This window comes from Cynoglossus semilaevis, chromosome 1 (genome assembly GCF_000523025.1).
Source record: "Cynoglossus semilaevis isolate Cse_v1.0 chromosome 1, Cse_v1.0, whole genome shotgun sequence".
In the NCBI taxonomy this organism is placed as follows: Eukaryota; Metazoa; Chordata; class Actinopteri; order Pleuronectiformes; family Cynoglossidae; genus Cynoglossus; species Cynoglossus semilaevis.
In genome coordinates this window covers 4,851,839-4,871,583 of record NC_024307.1, presented here as the reverse complement: position 1 = coordinate 4,871,583, position 19,745 = coordinate 4,851,839, and the positions used below count along the sequence as shown (strand labels likewise).

Below are 19,745 nucleotides of genomic sequence, written 5' to 3'. Positions count from 1 at the left end.
CTGCTTGCATGAAGAATAATTGGAAAGTGTTTATGTGCCGCTGACATTTCGATTTTAAAAGGTTTTTCTATAATCCTGAAGGGCGAGTGTCGACGCCGGTCGACGTAGTTGTGACATTTATGCACCGTGTGCTGCGGTGTAATCTGGGAGAGACGTTTCTGTGACGACATTATGTTTCCAGTGTTTCTTCATTGACTCTGTTGTTCCTGTTTCTCATCCTCCAGCGTGGGCTTTTCAGATGCTCCACAAAACGTCAGGGTTTATTTATAATTCATAGTTGGATAGTTTCCCAAACACATTCAAACAGCCGGCTCTGCGTCTCTCATTCCATAACTCTCCGATTTCCACTAAATTTCCTCTGATTTGGGGGTGAGCGGAGGACAGGCTGCAGAGGGACCGTGAGTACGAGGTCAGAGAGAGGGCACCGGGCTGAGACTGCAGTCAGTAAACTTTTTATTTTCATTTTTGTTCTGAACTCCCGCGCTCTGTTCCACCAGCCGTGCACAATGAGTTTTAATGAGACAAAATCCATATCATCTGAAGTAAACACTCTTTTTTTTTTTTTGCAAACACTTTAAACCAGAAATGAAGTTTAATTTTCTGGTTGAGGAAGTCGTGCTGATTTGAAATTTACCAAGAAAAACAAGCTGTTTAGAAAAAGTCCAACGTTTGATTAGAGCTAATATCGCAGGACTGATTGGATCTGTGCTGTTTAAATCTCTATCTGTTTTTCAGCATTTAAAGAGTTGCAGCATAAATTACTGATATTACGTCTTACAAACAGAATGCAAAACTTCAGGAAGAAGTGGTGGATTTTTTTCTTTTTTAATGAGCAAATTAAAGGCACCAGACAGAAAACCATCACAGAAATTAAAAAAGTCATACTTCACAAGAAAATCACAAGAAAAAATGCAGACAACATCAGGATGTTTTTTAAAAAATTATATTTCTAAAGAAAACATTTTTTCTTGTACAACAAAATTATGTAATGCCAGTATTTCAGTGGTAAACTTTTTTATATATATGTTTTATATAGAGAGAGAGAGCGAGAGAGAGAGAGAGCGAGACAGACAGACAGACAGACCTTGCAGTAAATCCCAGTTCACTCAGACAGGTCTGTTTCATATTTATTGTACTGTTTATGCACTGAAGCCAAAATCCAACATTCTAAGGACACATTTACAGAATCATTATAAACACTTCAACAACAATCTGAAGACTGTGTTTATGCCACTCAGTGAAACTTTGAAATACCTTTGCTGCATATTTGAAAAAAAAAAACCAACCCAAAACACCCTGCTTCAATAACCTAATGTGGCCTGTTTCAAAAAATCTGCGTCTGCTTCTCCCTCAGGAATTCTGCTCTAATCACTTCTCTACATTCTTTATAAGACATTTATCGTCCTTTTTCCTGGAGCTCTAAACACTACACTGTTCCATAAAGACTTTCATGAGCAACAAACACTTTACTCCCATTTGAAATCAGCCGTTGTGCAGCCTCACATGTAAACCTCATAAGTCACAGCAGGGTTATAGATCTGTTCTGCGAAGGTAGAATTAATTCCGGTGAAATTACCCATGGTTGGCTCTGACAGTTCGTCTGTCATCATGTCGTCAATCGGCCCTTCAGATGAAGACGTGGTGTCGTAGGCTGTTTGGGAATTGATACCTGCCAAGTCGTAAATCACGGGGCTCTTGCCTTCAGATAGATCCCTCGTAAAAGAAAGACAAAAATTTGGATTTACACAGAGCGGCTTCGTCGTTATCGTTCCCCTCTGAGATGATAATCATATTATTTTGGCACAGGAATGTAAGGTGTCTCAACACGATTCCACCTTTTTTAAAAATAGTAATTAGCGATGTCTTTAGTCTTCAAAGGCACACCTTTCTTTCTGGGTCGTTATTGTTACTGCCTGTTGAAGAACTCTGAGAGAGGACATGTTTGGAAAATGAACTATTTCAGGCTCTTGGTACACACACCACAACTGCTGATATCATATATCACTGAAAAGCTGAGCAAAGCTGCTAATTTAGCTTAGCGCTAAAGAAACAGGCGTGATATTACGTAAGTAGAAATGTGTTGTCATCTCTAACAACATTGGGGCTACAGCCAGGGAGTCCTTGAAACTTTATTTTAGCCCAGTTGTTCCCAAAGTGGGGAACAGGCGCCCCGCTTGGTGGTGTGGTGATATTGCAGGGGCTGCACAGCAGGTTGAATTAACTTAATTTAATATTCTTTTACGGATGTCCGATAATATCGTCCAGATGATATTGTCGACCAATATTATATAATTATGCAATATAGGTATTTAGGTATATAGGTTTTTTTCTCCAATAATAAAAACCCAATAATGCAGTGAAGTGTAAGTGAATATATAGGTACCGGTTGATATCGGAAATAAATTAAGTGACAACATCAGCATATTGGTATTGGCATATAGGAAATTTTTTGTGATTTTTTGTATTTTTTCAAATTTTTATTGAAATGATTGAAAAGGTAATAATCTGAACTACTAACTACAGCTAATCATCCGGGATCATTCTTGGCTCGCAACCTTCTTTTAGAGCTTCTTATTTTTTCGACTATTGAAAAGGTAATAATCTGAACTACTAACCACAGCTAATCATCTGGGATCATTCTTGGCTCACAACCTTCTTTTAGGTAAAGACACGGTTCACTATAACGAATCCAGCTGTGTTTAATTCTTTCTTCTTTTTTTTCAACCAAATCATATCACTAACATTTTGTTCAGGCATGAAAAGTGTCCTAATTTGCCACAAACTAGCGTAATATGTCCCCTCATTTGTGAGTGGATTGTTATTCTCCTGCTCCACAATATGCAGATTATTTTGCTTTGTGGTATTGCTGTGTACTGGCGGTTTCATTTCAGCCTCCACCCCATCACAGCTCAGCAGCCAAGTCGCAGCACATAACAAAGAGCGATGATTACATAGCGATCCATAGCTATTACCCCAGAGGTGGAAAACATGAGGCATTCTGGGCTGCTCTCTTCACCTCCCCCGCCTGTTCGGCAATCCCTCGCTGCCAGGGCTGCTCTTCCCAGAAACACTGACCACTAATGATAGTGGAGCAACACCTGAGCATCCGAAATGACAGTGTGCACCGGGTTCTCATGGGAAACACACTTCCATATTAGGATTCAGATGAACGGGTTGGCAGCTCCGCTCCCCTGAATCTCCAGCCTCACTTTCCTCCTCCGGCAGGTGTCATGCAGCATTTGGGCTTTTGGCCAAATGACGACATAAGGCGTAGCAGAAAGAGGCTTTTATCATCCCACAGGGCTTACACAGATCAATATACTGTATCAACACAGTTGGAATTGATGTGCATGGAAATACAGTAAATATATCATTTTAGCAAAGTATATCGACACCTGTGTAGATTTGCGATCTCCAGCGCCGCTGTTGTTTGATGACTCACGGCCACTCGTTCAGAAATCACATCGATTAAATGCTGTGTCCAATTAAGGAAATAGCCTCTGCATAACAAATGGTTAGAAGCAAATTGTTTTATTGTTGAGAAATATCCGTACTTTCAGCTGTAAATTATTCTCAATTATTGACAAATTATTCTCCTTGTTTTCTCCTGGCTGATTTCCCCCGGGAGGAAAAAAAGGCCGTATAAAACATACATACACAGTAGTAGACAGACATGGCTGTTTGTGCAAACACTATGTGACTTTATGGTGAGTTTAATGTGTAATGACAGGAGAGAACTAAATAGAATTCCTGTGTGTTTTTTATTAACAATGCTTGATAACTAGTTTTATAGTGTTTTTGTCAAGAACTAAATGATATAATGCTAATTTAGCGTGTCTTCAACCTACGTAGATATATTTACTCATATGGACTGAATATACTTGACATAAACTGTTCATTCATCTTTAGGGTGCTTTGATGAACTGCATGTAGCTGCATAGTTGCATTCATCATGCGTGCTGTAGCAGAGTGGCGCAGCGGAAGCGTGCTGGGCCCATAACCCAGAGGTCGATGGATCGAAACCATCCTCTGCTATAGTGGACTTACGTTGTTCTCCTGAAGGGTTAATGAAGTTTAATTGATCTGTCTAATACTGTACCTCCATGGTCACTGGGTTAGACAGTGATTGACATCTAATAATGTTTTAATCACTTCTATATCAATCTACTTATTCTTCACCCCAGCTCTACTGTAATCGGAAAAAAAAGAAACCGAAACATCTCTTCCTACAGTACGCCTTACGTTTTCCCTATAATTAATCCAACATTTTTGACGCATAAGCAAAATGACTCACACTTTACATCACACTCCAGTGTCAGCCTATTGTGTTATTTGCACACGCTGTGGGAAAGTAAATAAATAATAAACTCCACCAACTCTATGAAGAGTCTATCATAGTTTTGCACGTTTTCTTGACGTATTAGCGTATTATTAATTGCATCATTAGCTTATGGTCTGAAACGCAAACATCTACCTGCCGTTATTTAGCTTTTTATTCCGTCAATATGCTTTGTTTTGTTTGTTTTTAGGTTGATTTATGTCAATTAATCATGATTGTTTGACGGCTGACCTGTGATTGATAATAATTTTATGTCAATTAATCATGATTGTTTGACAGCTGACCTGTGATTGATAATATTAAATAATGTAATCATTCAACAGCCGTAATATTTTTTTTAAAAACATATCAACATAACATCAACGTATCAATTAATAACATCGGAGAATTCCAGCAATAATTTGTTCTGCTTGTTTGGATCTTTATCTCGTCAGGTGAAACACGCTGCACGGAGTCAAATTAACAACTGATTATGCAAGACAGGATTCCCAATAAATGGCCTGGAGCGAGTGTAAACATTGACATATTGTGGCGCGGTGAGAGACTCGGCGTGGTGCGCTCTGTGTTTATCACCTCCTCTGAGCTTCACCGTGTTGGTGACACGGAGCCGCCTGGCTCCGATCAGCCTAATCCCAGATTAATCTAGGACACGTCGCGTGCATCTCTCCCTGCGTTTTTTTGCTCGGGTGAAAACTTGATAACAAACTCACATTTTTTTTCCAATTACAATTTAAAACCACGCAGGAGTACCACGGTGCGGTAATGAGGTTTTTTTTTTTTTTTTTTTCCTCTAAGGACATTAGATTCCTGTTACTCCAGGTGAATGATGGATATAAGGATGGTAAGGATGCAGTTTCAAAAAGCCCTGGGGCGACACTCTCACCACAGTCTGATTTAAAAGGAGTCCACAGCAAGTGGGGAGCCAGTAGTGCGGCTAATGGGGAGAGTCCATTGAGACTCTCACCACTGAGATAAACATGAGGGCCAAAGGATGAGAGAAGAGTGAAGCAAAAAAAAAAAAAAAAAAAGGGGGGGGGAGGAGCCGAGATAGTGTTTCCAGCTGCCTGCTGACACAGAATGAGCATCAGTCAGAAAACGTCTGTGTTGAACATGACCGGTGTGAACATCATGCAGCCAAAATGTGAATTCTGTGACTCACAAACCAGGTGGTGAGAGGAGGTCTGCTGCCCTGAGATGACACAGCTCATAACAACCAATGAGGCCTCTGACTGATGAAACGCGATGCATGCGTCAGCGTCGCGTTGTTCTTTCGGGGGGTGTCACACACACACACACACACACACACATCTGCTGTTTACACAGGAGCAGACCGTCTTAGCTGCAGGAGTTTGTATCAGTTTTGTCCTCAAAGAACCAGATGTGACGTCAGTACAATATTATTCATACAGTCAGACTGCAGAGCGAGCCACATAAGGTCATACTGAAAAGAGCGTGAATACAATTTGAACGTAACGATAACAAACCATCCATTTACATGTCCTTGGTTTGAGTCTGAACTCACTTGATGTTTCTTTTAATGGTGGCTGTCTTCCTTTGAAATGTTCCTTCAAGAAGAAAAAATAATTTGGCAAAAACCTTGAGCTAAATGCTTTTCCCAGTATTTTAGTATTATTAAAATATTTTCCAAAGTTGTCCAACATTTGACGAGGGTAAGATGACAAAACTTGACAGACAACGCGTGGTGAGACGATGGTGACATCTCAGAACTTTTTGACTTCCCGAGTTGTAAATACTGAATGTTTCCAGTGTACTCTTTTCAGTTGTCAGTCAATATACCAGAGGTGTGTGTTGGTGATACGCTATGTATCATGATACTGGGGCCACGATACAATATATTGCGATATACTATAGACATGACACAATTTTAATTTTTTAAGCAATTTAATTGTAGGAAAACTGTCAACATGATAAAAAACAGTAGTCGATTAGCCTAAGATAAAGAAAAAAATCCGCTAATCACGTTTTTGTTACTCATGTCTGCAACTTTTAAAGGTGTAGTGGTAACGATGAGAAACGGGATGGGGTCTGAGTATGTGCTAAATTATTGATAAAGTCACGAGAGGATTTGCCAACAGTGCAGTAGGTGAGGTGCTGCTGTTAGCAACAGTCATCCATCACCGATGCTTGCTTCTGCTGTCATTAGCAGCGGGCTGTGTCTGTTCTTGTCAAAGATGCTGGGAACAGGAAAAAACCGTCCATTCTCTGGATTCACTGGGCCATAAACGCAGCGGGGACTTTGATTACAGAGCGTTGGTTTGACTTATTTGGGTTCGGGCCGGGTCCAGGTTGTGAAAGGCTCCTCTCTTTGAGGACAGGTACAAACATCTCTCAGTGTGGAGGGAGAGGCGCTGCGTGATGGAACAGGACCCCAGGTTACAAGCTGCTTAGGCGATGACAGCTCAACAAGATGGCACATTTGTAATTATCATTCATGACTATCATTATCCCTTACATAAGTTGGCTTTTCATACAAACAGGGCGCTCTTTGTCTTAGCCACAGGGTATTTTATGTGGCATAGTTTTCACAAATGGTAATGTCTTTCTCGAGGGCATGGAGAGAAAGGTTGACTGGCAGTCCTGTAGTTGAACCTGCTGACCTGTAGTTGTCCTGAGAAGGAATCGGAGCAATTTAGTTTGTAATATTTACACAACGTACGTATCAAGGGAATACTGTTCATGAGTATCTGTACGACAACTTTCCAGTTGCTGTTCCTGCTGTGAGTTGTTCAGTTACTTTAATTAGTGGTTTCTAAATAACTGAGCAGAACCAGATCCATAATTCTATAATGTTTATTCAGTAATAAATGACACATTATTTTGTGTTTGATTTCATGTAGACAGAGGGCACATACACACACATGCACACATATGTATGTATACGTATGTATATATGTCTATATATGTATATATATATGTATATACTGTATATATAATAATATGGATTGTTTAAGCACAGTATGTATATATGTCTATATATGTATCCCTTGGGGGAAACATACTAATATATATATTTATGTATACGTACACATCTGTATATGTATGTATATATTCATGCATATATGTATGTGTATATATGTATGCATATATATATATATATAAAATATATCTTTATATATGCAGATATATGCTGGCTTTTTCTTGGTTGTTGATATAAATAAGATCTGAACTGATCTGAACTTTGGACTAAGTTTAACACCGTACTTACCTTGTAGTTTCTCATGTCAATCACACTCTCTCTCTCTCTCTCTCTCTCTCTCTCTCTCTCTGTACTAACCCATTGTATGGTTTCCTGGTTATGACACAACATCAGTGGGCAGATTCAAACTAATGTTAGACGACAACATGTTCAGACCATGTGTCTACATTTACAATTCTCTCGCAAAATTTTACATCAGGAAATGAGCTGCCAACAACCCTGACTGGCCAAAACAGTGCTCTCAGTAGCCACGTGTGCCATGGGGTTATTTTGCTAGTTGTAAAATTACACAACAGCTCAGATGACGAGCCAATAGTTTTAATTGCATTTTTAGAAACTGGGCCAACAATTTGGAAAACTGTGTCTGAGAGCAAACTGACAGGAACAGAAGACGGTCAGTCTAAGGTTATTGATCCAGGAAACACATTTATTCCACTTCAGCTTAATGCAGTTGATCATTAACAATGACTGAGGCAGTGATTGAATTCTTAATGCATTTAATACATATGTTTTCTAAAGAATGCTGTGTCTGTGGTTTACATTAGTTGGAGTTACAGTAAGTCATTAATACTGTGTACATGACTGACACACCACCGTTACTGCACTTCCTTAAATCTCTGCCGTCTCTTCCATTAACAGTGTTTTATTAGCTTCTATGCTAATTTTGTTTAACATCAAAACTTTTCACTTACGTACAGAAAGTTGATCTTTTCAGAGTTTTACCAACACAGCAGCAGAAGAGAAGAGAACACTGAGGATGTTGAGTGGTTAGGACAGAGGAAGTGCATCATCATATATTGTGAAGCCAACACACAGAAATGGATACAAATTGAAAATCAATTTTCGGTTTATGACCATTGAACCAGGATCCCTCTAGAGGTCACCATATTCTCCGGAGTCTATCCTCAACGAAAAGATTTAATGTATATGAAAAAAGAATAATTCATTAACCCTTAAGTGGTAGGAGAGTGGTGGTGGGGGGGGGAGGGGTTCCTTTATGCTTCTAAATAGGTATGTATGTTTCAAAGACCGCTGTAAACAGACCTCCATATGTACCTTACATGTAGCATTGTTGTAACACAATACAGGCACTAGGGGCAGTGTTTGATTTCAGGATGATGTCTGTTTGTTTTTTTTTCATAACAAAAGTGCCATGGTGGAGTAGGTCAGAAGGAGGTCCAATCAAGAGACGGCAATGGACTATGACATCACTAAATCTGTCAATGTCTTCTTTCTGCTGTCACTTTTATAGGCACATTTGAGCTATAGTGCGCAACACTGCCCCCTTGATTTCCATTGGTACTTCTCTTTTCATGGGGGACACGTCATCGGTTCTTTAAAAATGAACCCAGTTGCACCGAGGAACCTGGGGTTTAAGCGTAAACTAGAGTAAAAAAATCCTTGCTGCTGCCCTGAAAATCTTTTCTTTTACCCCAGAATGGTGACTTTTACACCCATCAGCAGAATACCGTGTGCCAGAAAACACTCGGTTGGTGAAGTGTCTTATTGCTAGTCTCCAGGTTTGTCTCCGTCCATGTCTCCGTGCTCAGCGTGTTTGTATTAGACACGAGAGCCGTGTTCTGCTGGATGGCAGCTGCAGCGCTCTGTAATTGTCCCTGACAGTTTGAGCTGAGAGGGAGAGCTGCTTCAATGGGCACTGGTCAGCCCTGTGCCGGCCGTGTCAATCAAAGAGGCCGGATTCAACCGGGCTGAGGCAGATCAGCCGGTGACACAGTCGGAATAAAGCGACTCTTCTTTAATGGCCTGTCACCGTAGCATTTTCCAGGTGACAGTGTACATTTCTGAGACTGGCTGCGGCTCTGATGTTGATGGGAAATTGATTGTTTGTGGCAATTTAAAAAGTGGAGATATTCTACTCTATTTGTACATGGAGATCACAGAGGGAGAGAGACAGAGAGAGAGGGTGAGAGAGTTTAAATTGGTATTCTGGATAAATGAAGTGAATGTGGTCAGGAATTCAGATTATCTGCCCCTAAAAGAATGAATATCCAAAGGTGATGCATCATTATTAATTTAATTAAGTATTTAAGTATTAGGTGTTTTAGTCATGTGAGTAACTTCATTTTTTTTACATAAGCTAAAGCAGAAACTAAATGTCTCCATTTTGGTTTAGTCTTTAAACAGAAACAAATATGTACTCTTGACAATTGAAATTGTTTTAATACTTTCCCAAATCATTTTTACTACATTAGGTTTTCCAAATACCTTAATCTATTGCCCATTTAATTTTTTTAATGGCCTAGACGCTAAAATGCGAGCTAACATGCTAATTTCACCTTCAACTTCTGCATTTTCAGCAGCAACTATGCACTGCATTTCTGCTAGCATGTTAGCATGCTTGACTTTGTATATCTTTATATCAAAGTGCTGCTGTGCACATTCACAGTATGGAGCCACCAGCACAGTGATGTAATATTTATGTACATGAGATTAATACCTCATAAAACTCAAAGTAAACGTGAAAACGATGGAAACATCCTAGTAGACTTCTTTGACTCTCAATCTTTTCTGTCATTTCTTTTATGACCAAAACCCTTCAGCCTACTTTATTATTTATCTTATGGCCGCACTGAGACAGTTTAATGTTTTCACAGAACCATAGATAGAGCCACGTGACTACTGAATATGGTGGTTTCACAGTTCCTGTTCGTGAGTGTTCCTCTCTGTAGGATATCGTTACTGGGGCGGAGGCGCAGCGAGACATCAGTGTCCCAGTGCAGGTGACCTCCTCCCTTCTTGGCCTGATTGTGTGCTGACAGATCCTGTGTGAGTGGGGAGAGAGCAGCGATAAGAGCCAGAGAAATTGTGAGGCCGCTGCAGATAGAGTGACCTGCCATAGAGAAACTGGGACGGGGTGAGAACCATCCATTGAGGCTCGCTTTTTTTTTAATATAATTTAAAGAATGGAGCAAAGAGATGATTTCATTCAACAAAAAACCAACCATGGAGACGGTCAACACTGGAGGCTGCTGGTCATTCTGGTGTTACTGCCACCGATGATGGGTTTGGGAAATGGAAAATTTGGCAGTGTCACTGTTTGATGAGAGTGATAACATCCATGATCATGGATTTGGTGGATCCTAAAAAGTCTTTTAGGAATTAATTCATCTAAAAATAAGACCTTTACTGGGTGGAATATTCAGACATTTTTTGACACAGGAATTTAAAACATTTGAAATACGTTGAAATATTCATTTTTCGGTATTCTTTGACAACCACAGGCAACACAAATGAAGTCAGAACCTGCAGGGTTTCTTTGTTTGTTGCTACGTTCGGTCTCCTCGTCTCTAAAGTTTGTTGGCGTTTTGTTGTTGCTGCTCAAACCAGGACCAGAAGATGTGTTTGAGACAGGCCACCTTTCATGCAGGAAAACATTTACGTCTCACGGTGAAAATTCATGGAGTGAAATCCCACATGCAGGTCTTGGTGGAACACACACACACACGGTCACTGCTGTAAGGACCATGATGGTTAAAATGCAAATGTTTGTTTGTGTATATTATGATAATAAAAATTATCATGAATGATATGCATCCTACTGTACAACTGCACTGCCCATTGTGCTGAGATGAAGTATTTTGGGCAACTTAGTCTGCAACACGGAAACGATTAGAACTGAGGCCGTGCAGTGAAAAGTCAATTCATTCCCCAGCCTTGGAATGCCGGCCCACGTTCCTAACTGTCTGTCTCTGGGGTGTTGAAAATGCATAATCATTAAACAGTACCAGTGGTCGGTCTTCATTGTAATTTTCAACTTGTGTGGTTTGAACACTGCTGCTGCCATTAGTCTTCCACGACCACGACCACGACCACGATCCTGGATCTGCTCTGATGTGATGTTAAATAAAGTGTAGGAGGGAAAATACAGCTAGAGATACGATGGCACCAGAAGAGTCTATAAATGATATAAGTGAACCAGGACAGGAAATAAAAAAAATAAAAAAACAAACAGTGAAGCCCTGAGAAGCAGCCTAATAAAGTTATACAGCGGAGTGTTTCCGGCCGCTGTGTGTGAAGAGCTCACTCACAGTAGGTTACATCTCTGTCCCAGTGGACTCGGTCTGGACTTCTGCTGCCGCGCTCTGTATTTATAGCCTGTTTTCTCCTGGAAACCGAGCCGTCCTCAAATTGCCCTTCACATCTGTCCCACCGTGCCACCCCGCAGACAAAGCCTAATATATCACATTTGCTTTTGCCAGCCCTGTGATACTTGAAGACCTGCAGAGAGATGAGATTAGATTATGAATGATAACAGAGTGGAGTTAGATTACCATTGTGTTACTAGGTTTATGATAGTCAATCTAATCTAACCTACTTACACTTTTCATTACATTCAGTGAAAGATGTAACATGGAGGATTCTCCTCTACAGTACAAACCAGTCCAAGTCCTGGGTCACAGACAATTTTTTTATTTATTTTTTTACTTTAAATTTTTAGGAAGTCAGAATGTATTCGTTTTAAGAGTTCAATCACTACCAAATGTAGCAAATCATCAAAACAAAGTAGTTTGTTGTACTGTAAATCTAAAATACAAGAAGTAAAGGGATAATAATGGTCATTAGCTTAGCGTAGCAGAGTGCTGTAGAGCAGTGGCTGATTGACATATTCAATTCCAAAATAAAGTCTTGTTTTTGACACAGAACTCAAGTATAAAATCCCATGATGTAAATTCAAATGTATTTATTTATTTGAATTTTTTTTTTCTAAAACAGTTTTGTTACCACCGTTGTTAGGGGATTGCTCAGGTTAGCTTAGCATACCTTGCTAACATACTTGTTGTGGTTCCTCTCCTATTACTTGCTAACATACTTGTTGTGGTTCCTCTGCTGTGATTATTAGAGCTAGTTAACAAAAATAAATGTTTCTTTTTCTTGTTGAAAGTTTTTCGACCATGTTGGAGTGTAATAATTGTGTGTAAACTGGAGCTCTTTCTTATTTAACAGAGCTTTAAAACTGTAGTCATGCACACACTCCCCACTGTGTTGTTATATGGTGCATTTCTAAAAGGTTAGTTTTATTTGCATTCAACAAATATCACCCATTTCCTGTTGTGAGAACTAGAACAAATATCACCCATTTCCTGTTGTGAATACTTTCTAGAAAACTACATCTTTGTTAAATAAATAGTGAGTGAACTGGTTTGAAACCTCATTCCATAATGTCCTCTTCACTGCTCCATGTGGTAGCAGTGCTAAATTACCCCATAAGTCCATGTCCATGTGGTGTCTCTCAGTGGCTGTTTCCCTGAAGCCATTTCCTAGTGACCATGTCAAAGTGCCTTCCGTGGATCACAGGCCTTTGACAGCAGAATAAATTGCATGCATTTATGTTTCACATGAAAAAATCCACAGTCTTTTTCCTGAGGGTTTCGTCGCCTATCAACGTCCTTCATGACTACTGAGGAGGAAATGTGTCACTTTAATCTGTCAACATGGACAAGAAAATACTGTTTTCAAGCTTCACATGTACTGTTGGCGTACAGTGACTAAAGTCTGCAGGCCAGAGCCGCTCCCACCGCTCCACCTCCGTCACCTACTGCTGCAGCGTATTTGATAGTGGACGGCTGGAAAACTGCTTTGCTGCCTTGAATATAAGTGCCAGGGGTTTTTGAATTATGGGCTTGGCTTAAACTGCAAATTTTACTTTGCTCTTATTCAGAGGAGCAGCTCAGAGAAAAAATGTGTCTTTTATCTGTGAGCTATCCCCCAGCATCTCCTCCCCAACGCGTCCCCTCTCCCTCAGCTTGACAGTGTAATCACGAACCAGGAGAGCATTTTATGGGGGCTTCTTTAATAACCACTAGTACTGCTTGACCTCTGTGAGTCCCCCAAAGACACCATGTCCACCAGGCATCCCCCACCTCAGTCCTCACTGTCCCCTCTCATCACCCTCCGTCCTCCCCCCCAAACTCACTCCTAACCTCTACCATCCTACGCTATGACATGCTTAGATGCTCAAGTAATGTCTTGAGGGGTTAAAGGTCATGCCTCACCTGTCATGGCAGATCAGGCCTTAGACGTAGCAGTAGTCTCTGGGGACCAGGCCAAGGTGTTCCTATTTATGGGTTATTTTCCACTACGTAGAGATTAAATAATCTCGTGGCAGACTTGGACGTTAGACCTGTTATTGTTTTACATCTGACACTTAACAATTAATAATTAGTTTTTTCACTTTTGATGTTGTTTTCTTATTCAACCTTAGAAGGTGAAATAAATGCCAGGCCGAACATACAGAATATCTGCAGACAGATACAGTATTGTTAGCTTGATTGATTTCTTTTAGAAAACTGAGGGCACTGAGGGACGGTGCCTGCTGGAGGTTTGTGAGAAAAGATCAATTGCAGTACATTTTGTGACATGCTGCGGTGCTGTGTTGTCCTGCCTTTGTAGAAGAATTGGAGTTTAAAGCTCGGGAGAGAGGATTCTGCGGCCGAAGCCTGATAAATGTGTCTCTGGTTGACCATTATAACACACAGTCATCACTGACCAATCAGAGTCAGGGGAATTAGAGGGGTCTTTGACTTTGGCTGAGCGTCTACCAGGAACGGATACAGAACCTGGTACGGCCCTAAAAAGAAAAGTGTAGCTGATGTGTAGAAGATGACAATAATATCTGGGCTGTCAGAAGGTTAACATTTTCAATCTGATTAATTACAAATGCATGCTGGTCGTTAGGATGGTTTCAATCTGATTAATTACAAATGCATGTTGGTCGTTAGGATGGTATTTTAAGCTCAAGGTGCTTCTGTGAAAACATTTTTCGACAAGGTGTGCAAATAACAAACCAACTGTGTATAAGAGCAGTTAAGTTTGGATGGTAGGTGGCTTTAATGTTGTGTATGTGTGTATGCTGTGTAAAGTTTCAATCTGATTAATTCCACAAATTCATATTACCTACGAAATATGTAAATAAAACAGCAGCTGTTGGTTGAGAAAACTATTGCTTTTACATAGAGTTTGTCAAAGTAAACAACAATGAAATTGACATGAATTGCTTTTACATAGAGTTTGTCAAAGTGAACAACAATGAAGTTGACATGAAGTTAGCTGTTGAATTCTTTGTTGTCCTCTACAGTTTGGAACTGTTTCCCTTCATCGTAAATAATAACGAAACGCCATAGAGGACTCCCTGTGTATCAGGTGTTCAACTGTGTTCTTCAGTACCGTTGAACACCAAAGTAGAACCTCTGCACAACGACCTTATAACTACTAGCTTCTCAGTACAAAGTACTGTCCCTGCTTTCTGTCAGTGGTCACAGCCTGAAAAACTACACTGAATACACACAGTATACACATACTGAATATATGTGTGTATATGGTTGTTATCTCTCCTCCTCTGGACCCTCCTGACAGGATTTTTTTTTTTTAATGAAATGAGAAGCGGGTTATAATTCTCGTGTACTAATATAGTGTGTCTGGTCACACACTGGGCAGTTTGTTTACACATCGAGTAAAACTGTGGGGAAAAGGCTTTGGGCTGCTGTCAGCCGTGGAGATTTATTGAGCACAGCTGTGGACTTGTCTCTGGTCTCCGTGTCAGTCCTGTAAATGCAACCTAACCTCTTAACACTGGCTGGATGTGTGTGATGGATGGATGTGTTTAAGTCGGGTTAAAAGTCCACTTCCAGTCCCCTTTGCTGTTGCAACCGGGCTTTAATCTGAAACCCTGCAGGGCTGCTCATAATAAAGCTATTCCTGGGCCTGATGAACAAAGTGTGGAGACTCGCTTCACTGAGTCGAGGCTGGGTGGAAGAAACCCTGGCGCTCGTCCCTCTCCTCAGATTACCCACCTGCTCCTGATCACAGTCAGAGTGCACTGTTACATTAGCTGCCCCTCTGCACATATAAGCCATGCAAATGCGCGTGAGCGATGGAACTGAGTCACGGTGGCTCACCGCCACATGACTGACTGTGCCGTTTCGTCTGCTGTTCGTGAGCTACTGCTTTAGCTTCTTCTAAGAGTTGCCTCTGCGTCTCCCTGTGGGAGCAGGTGAAAAAACAAAGCCAGGTAATAAAGGCAGCATTAGCGGGCTAATTAGGCTGCAGACCTGCGATGGCACAAGAAATCATTTCATCACGTCTGTCACAACGGGGCATCTCGGTCGTTCGGAGCAGCGATATTTCACAGCCAATTTCCTGCACGTCGGCTTTGTACGGCAACTTTTGTCAATAAATCTCCTCTCATATCCATATTTATTGAGCTGAGAGTTGGAGGCCAGGAGTGCTGGGCTCAGATACTGGAGACAGTGTCTCAGTCTGAATGCAAATTCCTGTGTGAGGTTTTACACACGTCACTGATATTTATTCTCCTCTAGTATAAACCGGCCTTGATGTCAGAACAGTCTTACTTACTCACTCCTACCAGGGCGTTTTGTTCATTTATTACGGCCTGATCGACGTGCTTCAGTATGTGTACATGTTAGCAAAAACTTGGAGTACTCTGTGAGTACTGTGTGTGGAGATGGTGACGCAGATGTTTGAAGCCGCAGGACAGAGAAAAAAACTTTATTTAAACTTGAGAGAACGTAATGTTGGGACTCTCAAAGCAGATCAATATGCAGTTGTGAAGAGCTGAGATAAGAGACATCATAAAACTATAACCACACAGATCGGACGATCGTGAAGAGCTGAGATAAGAGACATCATAGAACTATAACCACACAGATCGGACAATCAGGGTAGAGCCGAGATGGAGGGAACTATCATTGGATGAACTGAGAGACTTTTTTAGTTTTACAGAACCCACGCCTCAGTGCAAGACGGACGATTGTTTCAGACAATCTGGCAATTACAAAGGTACAACCCAAAATAGAAAAAAAAAAGTGACTATAATTAGTGTTGACAGGAGGATCCCAGAGAACGACATCTTCATAATCAAACCGTTTGTTAACAACACCTATCACACAAGATGTCGTTCTGTTGTTCAGCTAAATGAACACTACAATACTACTACTACAACATTTTTATGTCCAAACATCGATACTGCAACTTGAAGTATCTGCTGAGACCGACATCAATCCGATACCTTCGTTTCAGGTTCTGTTGTTGAGGTGATGTCTTTGTCTACAACATGTCGCAAGATATTTAAGGTATCGGATCAAAAGGTCTGAAATTTTGACAGATATCGAAGCAATACTGATACTGTTACTGATACTGATACTGATACTGTGTGGAATATACATAATATTTCACAATATTTCTTACAGTGAAATATGAATCTGAAAGTTTGAAAATCTTTCCTTGAGATGAGACTCCTACGGTCATTTTGTCTCCCGTTCGTCCATTAGCGTGTCTTTGGACTGGTGATCTTTTTGCTGTTAGGCAAGGGTTCAAACCACTTTTCCACCCATGCGGCCCCATTATTGTACCTTCCCTGGTAAAATAAAATCAGTGAGGCATTTACTCTGTCCAGCCTGGAAAAAAATCTGTCAAAAATCAATCTGAGAGTGTCTCTGAGTAGAGCCGTGTCCTCCTACAGTGTGTCCTCTGGGTCCATACACTTGTGAGGATAGTGCAGCTCTCGCCATAAGAGGAAACAAGATTATGTGTCTTAGCCTTTCAGAGCCTTTTTTCACTTTCTCTTCTTTTTTTTTTCTCCCCGTGTCTGAGAAAGGTCACCTGAAGGAGATAATCCCCCGACAGTCTCTGTTTTCTCTCCTTTTTATCTGAGGAGGCTTTGTGGCCAGTGATGGAGCTCATCCACTGATCAGCAAAGCAAACGGAGAAACCAATAGGAGCGTGAGCCTGATGCACGAGATCGCTGCCTTTTATCCCCTGGTGTGACTGGAGAAATAAGTGTCTCGCTGTAAAGCACCTGGAGAGGCATTAAAATATGTATGAGTTCTGCTGCTGTAATACCTTGTGCCAACTTACTTATGGGATATGACCAGCGGTCCTCTCCTCTGTCGAAAGCAATAGTTTATGCAGTGTGTGTGTGTGTGTGTGAGAGAGAGAGAGAGTGTGTGGTGAGGGGGGGGAGATGTGTGAGGGTGTTCTCTCTGCATCTCCAGAGACTAATGGGCGCTGAAGATATATTTACATTCACCTGTTTTCTGCAGGATTTATGTCGCTCCATCATTTGTTTACGTACACGTGATGCTGCTGCTGCTGCTGCTGCTGCTGCTGCTGCTGCTGCAGAGCTCCACAGGGAGAAACTGCCTGCCAGGTTGTTTTTGTTTGACCATGAGAGGGAGGATTGCGTGCTGCTCCACACACTCGTTCAGATATAACCAACATCTAAACCCTGCTGCGGCGCAGCGGCAGCAGCAGGAGCAGCAGCAGCAGCAGCAGCAGCAGCAGGAGCTCTTTGAGGCAACAGTGTTGCTGCCACGACACACAGACGTGGCTCGTTCTTGTCAGTCTGATGTCAGAGCCTCTCAGTGATGATGATATGTGCCACCGCTCAGACCCCTGACTGATGGGGTTGTAAAAAAAAAGAACCCCCCCTGCAGGGGCGGAAGGGTTAGCCCCTCAGAGTTATGCTAGTCGCCAACGTTACCTTCACTGTGTATATAATGAGACATATTTAAAACAGCAATCATCTCCTCCTTTGAACTGTGGGTCACTGTGTGGATTCAATCCTGCAGGAGATTGAAAAGAAACCATGACCATGTGTGTGTGTGAGACTGAGCATATTACCAAGGTCACACACACACGCTGCACACACACTGCACACACAGTCTGCATGGGAAATGGATGTTCCCCCGGAATTGCTGAGCGCGATTAAAATCTTTTGGCTTAGAATCACATTCGGACTCTAAATCATCAGTTAGGTCATTAAGTGAACCGTGGGTTTCCTCTGACGTGTTTCATACAATTGAATCAGAGTATTATTCTGGGTAATTTGCGTTGGAGATCAGCACATCACACAGGCTGCAGCGTCTGTAATTGCATTGGGACGAACAAGGACGAAGGACACCGGAGAGACAGGCGTTTATAACAGAGTTCTGATGTTTTTCTTTAGTCCTGGTTCCTGTTTCAAGGTTACTCTGTAAAGTTTCCATCAGTCCCCGCGTGCTGTGGTCATATCATACACTTTGGTGAGTCAGTCACCCAGGTTTGTGTCTTTCACTCGGGAACTCGAACATTGTTTCACGATGGGAAATCCAACTTGCATTTCTTCATATTTTTTTTTCTTCTATAACTCTTGAGATTGACTTTGTAAATTATTCTGCCGTATCTCATCGCTCCTTTCATTACTTTGGCGAACGTCACTGTTTGTGACCGCAGAGATTGCTTTTTCACATCAGTGTCAGTGAACCTTGAGATGTTTGTGGCTGCAGTCAGAGCTTCGTCTGAAGCTGTCGTTTTTTTTTTCTTTGTTGGTGCAGGTGATAAATAAGATCCTGCTACTGTTCAGTTCTTAGAGGAAGAAATGATCCCTGTAATAAAAGAAACAGAAACACAGCCTCTGTGAACAGAGGACTTCTGCAGAAGTGCGGCTTTATTTGACTTTTCCACGACAAAAGGAATCTTTGAATTAAAGGTTAAAATAGTTTGACGCAATTACAGTGACATAAATCACCGACTTCTGGTCTGCATTAAAAATAGATGACACTGATTAGTGGCTGGCTGTGGTTGCATGTATTAATTTTAAAAATGTTATGTATATTTATTGCAAAGGCCACCTATAATTAAAAATGACATTATTCATTTTCCTGTTGACCTTTGGTTGTTGGTTGTTGTCCGTATTGCTTTTGGAAGGTTCAGTTGTAAATTACATACATTTTCTACTCCAGCGGTTGCCAACCTCTGGGTCGGGGACCTGTAGTGGGACGCACAGAAAGAAAAAAAAAATTAGCTTCAACAAAATATATGATTGAGAAAAGAGAAAGACACAAAAATAAAGTCAAAGAGTCTTAAATTAGATTTGCATAATATAAAATAATCATTATATTTACATTATATATATGTCATAATTGAATCATATATGATGCATATTATTGTGTTTTGTTTTGCATGGCACCTTAACTCACACAAAGACACATCCTTGCCGCTGGTCCATGGTACAGGAAACTGTTGACGACCCCTGCTCTGTCCTGACCCGTCTGCAAACTGTTGACGACCCCTGCTCTGTCCTTATGACCCGTCTGTTGTTGTGGTCCTCGTCATCACTGATGTTTTTGTTGCTATGTTACAAAATGCTAAACAGTTGTGGGTTGAAATTCA

General features: G+C 41.1%; 1 non-coding gene across 1 annotated transcript; it reads left to right on the top strand.

Annotated features, from left to right (window-relative positions):
• The first annotated feature begins 3,963 nt into the window (after positions 1 to 3,963).
• trnam-cau (transfer RNA methionine (anticodon CAU)) lies at positions 3,964 to 4,035 on the top strand. The gene has a single exon. It is a non-coding gene; the product is annotated as a tRNA-Met (tRNA).
• Positions 4,036 to 19,745: the final 15,710 nt, after the last annotated feature.